Here is a 5,928-nt window from a genome sequence, read left to right on the forward strand (position 1 = left end):
AATGGACAAGGGGCATCCTTTACTACCAAAACACCCCGTCCCGGAAGGGTTCTACCCAATACCTCGATATCCAACTCTAAGTATCCAACATAAGGGATCTCTAAGCCATTCGCAGCTTTTAAAGCCAACCACCCACATGACTTGAGCCTAGGTGCACCCCAATGTTGAAAGACTTTCTTAAAAAGAGACTCTGTGATTGTTGTCACCATAGAACCAGTGTCCAGTAAACACTTCACTTTGACAGCCCCCATCCTTACCTCCACTACAGGACATTTACCTACAAGTGACATTGACTCCTTTGATGGGGGCAAGACCTGATTAGAGGGACTAGGATTGTTTATCACAGTGCTAGGATCAATATGATGCATACCTGACTGTCCTGTGACTGCATGATTTTCCACGGGCTGGACATTGGGTAGACTGTTCGTTCGCTGCCTGGGTTCCTGCCGACACTGACGGAGGACATGGCCAGGCTTACGACATCGGAGACAGATGGGCTGACCTTCAGGGGTAAACTGGTAATTGGGGTTATGAGGACGAGAAGTAGGCTGGTTTATCATAGATTCTATCTTAGACAGACTTTGTAGGATTTTATTAATCTGTGACTGTTGTTGGTTAAGTTGTTCTTGCAAAGCAGAAGCTTCCAACCCTTTTCCCACCCCCACTGCATGACAAGCCCCTTCAACATTCAAATCCACCCCACAGTGGTGAAGTCCAGCTCGAGTTTGTCCGGAGGGCCGCTCACCTTCCTCCATCCATCTAATTGCTTCATGCCGCAGTGCAATAAAACCAACAGCTGAATTGTGTCGAACAATGCTTTTTAACTCTCGTCTTAAGGAAACATCACGTACATGCTCCATGAACTGATCTCTGACCAATATATCTGGGTCTATCAATCTATTAGGGTAAGCACGCTCAATTTCTTCAATTAAAGCCCACAGAGAGTGAGAAAATTCTTTTAAAGACTCCCCATCTTTCTGTTTTCTGTCAAAGAATAGTCTTTGCAGACTGACAAAGGAGGAGGAGGAACCATAAACCTCTTTTAACATTTTTAAAATTGTGTCCGGATTCTCTCGCTCAGCCAAGGAGCGGAATCTGATTTCAGCTTTTGCTTCTCCTTCCAAATGATCATAAAGGAAGAGGGCCTTCTCTCTAGCACTCATATTCCTATCTCTCGCACATGACTCAATTTTTTCTATCCAATCATAAATCGATATATCAGATTTAGATCTTGAGCCGGAGAAGTGGGGGCACTTCCTCTCTCTCTGAATATAAACAAAATGTTCAGGTCTAAATTGTGGATCAGGAAAATTTGGTGAGTCCAAATGGCCACCGGGGGCTGTCCCGCTAGAGGTACCTGCGCTGGCACCTCTTCCCCTCTTAAGTTGTTCATTAGCCACTCGTAACCTCTGCACTTCCTCTCGAAGAGTGAAAAGTTCCTCAGGCACATGTTCCTCCACCTCACTCATTTTACCAATTTAACAGCCTTACTACCACAGAAGATCACATGGAACAGCAAAGATATGAAAAATAGTAACACTTCAATTGGAAGTACTGTTGTAGTCACTGGCCTTTGGTTCCCATCATGGCTTGTCTTGGTCATCCGATTGTAGTCTTCTGTTGTCCAGAGCCAGCCACTGTTTCTATTTTAATAATCAAAGAATACACAAACAAAACAATACAAGCAAAACAAAATATCAATGCCTCATTTACATCCTGCAGGCTACGCCAAAATGTGGTAACTGCCAAGCATGGCACCTTCTTTAAAGTCTGACTACGCCACCTCCTGATGATGGGCAGGAGGACCCATGTATCTTTACTCTTTACTTAAATGTAGTGTGGCTAATTTCCCCCCCGCACAGGGACAGTTGACAAGAGGCAGATATACAAAAGTATTTCAAATTTATTATAATTTAGCACACAGGTATCGAAAAGTTATGGACAGGTCTTAAAATACTGCTACACAAAATACTGGTGGATTCCTCAGCCTAGGAAGATCGGATCGGCCGATGCAGAACCCCTGCTCAGGAGGCCCCTGGTGAGACAGAAAACAGGAGACAGCAACCCAACACCAACGAAGCATGCAACACAGCAAGCACTACACACTTAAGATCTTTTTAAATACCACTACAAAATATCACACCGTGTTGTAGCTACAGTATACGTACACACCACTACAGTGTCCCTCCAGTGTGGTCCCCCGACCAGGGGCAAAGCATCAGTAAGGATCCGGCCTTGTACAGGGATAGCCTACAGAGAAGACAGCGTTAAGGAGGAAACCCACCAGCATCAATAGCACCAGACTAGTTGAAACAATGAAACAATGAAATAGGCTACTATGAATGGAGGCACCGGTGGTAGGCCTCGAGGCAAAATCACAGCTAACCAAACAAACAAAAAAACTAAGAAATGCGTATTAATTACTCAAAAACAGTGGCTGGCCTGGTCCCTTTTAAAGAGAAACCAAGCATGTTAGTTGACAGCATTGTTAAACAGGATAGTGTAGCCAACTCAAACATAACTAGAAAATATAGGCCTACTTTTCAGTATGCTCAAACTGTCCCACAGCATTCACACACATGAGGAGACAAGGTGAATGTTCCGTTTCTACGGACAGAGAAAGTCATTAAAACATGTCCCAATGCAGATATAACACATTCAATGCATGTGGAAAGATGTGCATATTGAGGCCTTTACCAGTGCAGCCCAGCAGCTCAGGTCACAATGAAGTGAACATAACAGTTAAAATTCCATGCAGAGGCCTGTGTCCTCGATGAAGAGTAGACACGCTTCTAGAGATCACCCTGATAAAAATGAAATAAATAAATATTAAAACACAAGTGGCAGTGATTAAATATGTCCTACCAGGACCAACCATACCTGCATGGGAAGGGGAGCCCAACTCACACAACTGTGTCTGCGCCAACACAAAGAGAGTCTGACATGCAGCCAGCAAACATTTATCACTTCCTGTGGTCTATGGTCATGTGACTTTCCAAAAGATCATGTGACTATGCTGTGTGCCTGCCTGTGTAGATCCCCACACTATTATAAAGAGTTGCCAAAGTAATTTGCTGTGGCTATAGTCTAATCCCATAATAACATTCACATAACAATGGTTCTCAGGTAATGGACAGGTAAAAGACAAAATAGTCTTATTTTATTAAACATTACAGCACATAAGTGTGCATAAGGCTATTATAATGAAATCTTAATCCAATATTTAAGCCAGAGAATCTATCAAAACTCTTTTTCCCAATTATTTTACTTCTTTCTTTTCTAAGAGAGAATAATAATGGTCGCACTAATGCACTAAGATCCTTGTCCTCATCATGGATGATTTATATTCCAAATAGGGAAGGAATGTAATGTCCGCAACACTGATAAATTGCTCCCGGTTTAATGAAAGAATGCAACGTTTCGACCCTACTGGGTCTTCATCAGGCAAATGGTGAACACATACAATGAAAGGGTCATATAAAGGTCCAACAGTCACCTGACCCACAATGTTACCTCCCTGTTTCACTAGGTCTGGTAGCCCCACTAATTACTCAATCAGAGTTACAAGTTTCAAGTTTAAACAGATTTGTCAAAAAGGGCTTACAGCCTTGAGGGGTAAATAGCATTGCATAAAGGTATAATTAATTACATAATAATAAAGAATAAATAAAAAACCAAAGAAGAAACAAATGGTAGAAAATATTTTTTTTAGAGAGAGACTGTCCCATATGTCCAAAAGAACCCCAAACTAATTAAGAAAAAATGAAAACGAAAAATGAAATTCGTCATTGAGACCCTTGGGAGACATTGTGTTGAGGAAATTAATCCAGAAGGTTTCCCGTTGAAGAAGCAATTTGTCATGATCACCCCCTCTAGGTGGTTTTCTGACCTGCTCCACCCCGATGTATCTAAGGGCGCTGACATTATGTCCAGCTATGTAACAGCGGACATACCACTTCGAACGTGCATCATTTTCCTATAAACGCACGGCGTGTCGTTGGTTATCCCTTTCTTACCCTGTTGTTTGTTCAAATACATATAAAATATACTATTTTTGTGGCCAAAAAAATAGTAACAGAAAAGCCTTCATGAACATTTCACTGGGGTTATCAAGCACTGGGGTTATCATGGGTATTTCACTGTCAGCTGCCTCTTCCTCCTCAGGCTAACCAGAAGGTCTGTGTAAGACTTGGCATCCTCCATCTGAAACAACAACAAAACCATACAAATGTAATACCAAAAAAAACCTAAAAGTAAAAATATGTGTGTGTGTGTGTGTGTGTGTGTGTTTGAGGGTGCACGTACGCACGCACGCACGCACGCACGCACGCACGCACGCACGCACACACGCACACACACACACACACACACACACACACACACACACACACACACACACACACACACACACACACACACACACACACACACACACACACACACACACACACACACACACAAATTGTGACACATTCTGGGTGATTCAAAATAGCACAACTTGAAAATGCAAAGTGAATATATTACACACTTTCCACAAGGGTTTAGTTACCCTAAATCTGATTGCCTGGCTGGCATCTAGACAAAGATTATATTTCACATGATTATATTTCACCTAGTGACTAACTGTCTAAATGCAATAATGACATTTATGATTTATGACAGAAATATGATTTGATACATGCGAGGAGTAAACAATATCAAGCAACTTGTCTTGTACTTGTTTCATGTCTAACGTTACCGTAGACGGAAACACGCAGCTCACGGCATTTTCTCAGCTTTGATATGCTGTATTTACCTATCAACATTATGCTTAGCTAACATGTAAATTGGTGCTAGAAAACGAGCTTCCTTACATATAGGCTACTTACAGGTCTCTAAATGAAATTGTTAAAAGAAAATAACTGACATCAAAAGCAAACGAAAATATTACAAGCAGTTCAGAGTAATGCAGCTAGCTAAAACTGACGTGCCAGTAGGCTAGACTAGCCAAACTATGCCATAATGTTGACGCTAATGAGAAAGCATATTACAGTCAAATAACATGATTTTAGGACTACAAAGATTAACCATAACTAGAACCGATTTGAAATATATCTTACCTCAGTTTATCCAGCAGTATGGGTATCAGTCGATGTAATCTCCCGAAGTGCAGACGGTCTCTGGCTGCCCCACGTCAAATGCACTGACTGAAGTGACATTATTTTTTAAAGAACCCGATGTGTTCAAACTAAGTGAACAGATTACGTGGAAAGTACCTTCTGATACTACAAATGACTTTACTCTACTTAACTGACCCTAGGCAGATGGGTTGGGCCCTTGAGTGGTGGATCTGTCTGAGGTTTCTTCCTATATATATCTCCAATTCTAGGGAGTTTTTTCCTTGCCCCTGTTGCTCATGGGCTCTCTTTGAAGGTTTGACGCTCTGTGAAGCGCCTTGAGACATGTGTAATGTTTTGGCGCTCTATAAATAAAATTGAATTGAATTGAATTGAAATTGAATTATTTTTTCACGACTCATCTTCAAGTATCCAATTTTTCGCGCCATAAACCTCTTAACCAATGATATCAAATTGAAGCTTATGCTGTCAGGATTACAGGGAAGATTTCAGAAATAAAATCAGTCATTGGACAGCTGAGAAATAAGACGATTGGTCATTGTTAAAATTTTAACGAAATTAGAATGGTCGGGCTCATAAGGGTTAACACCATCCTTCCCCACAGACTGGTGAACAAGTTGTTGGACATTGGACTACCACACCCCACCTGCCTCTGGATTAAGAGCTTCCTTACAGAACACACCCAGAGGGTCAGAGTGGGCCCACACCTCTCTACAGCCATCAGCCTCAGCACTGGCTCCCCACAGGGTTGTGTGCTGAGCCCCCTCCTTTACACACTATATACCCACGACTGCACCCCCATTCACCACAG

At 41.9% G+C, this 5,928-nt stretch overlaps 1 long non-coding RNA gene across 1 annotated transcript; it reads right to left on the reverse strand.

The window, feature by feature from the left end:
- Nucleotides 1-1,923: 1,923 nt before the first annotated feature.
- Nucleotides 1,924-2,944, reverse strand: LOC134096104 (uncharacterized). Its single transcript, XR_009940696.1, has 4 exons — nt 2,881-2,944; nt 2,698-2,804; nt 2,541-2,607; nt 1,924-2,250 (listed from the first exon to the last, which is right to left on the reverse strand). It is a non-coding gene; the product is annotated as an uncharacterized LOC134096104 (long non-coding RNA).
- Nucleotides 2,945-5,928: the final 2,984 nt, after the last annotated feature.

Source organism: Sardina pilchardus, chromosome 11 (assembly GCF_963854185.1).
Source record: "Sardina pilchardus chromosome 11, fSarPil1.1, whole genome shotgun sequence".
Lineage (NCBI taxonomy): Eukaryota > Metazoa > Chordata > Actinopteri > Clupeiformes > Clupeidae > Sardina > Sardina pilchardus.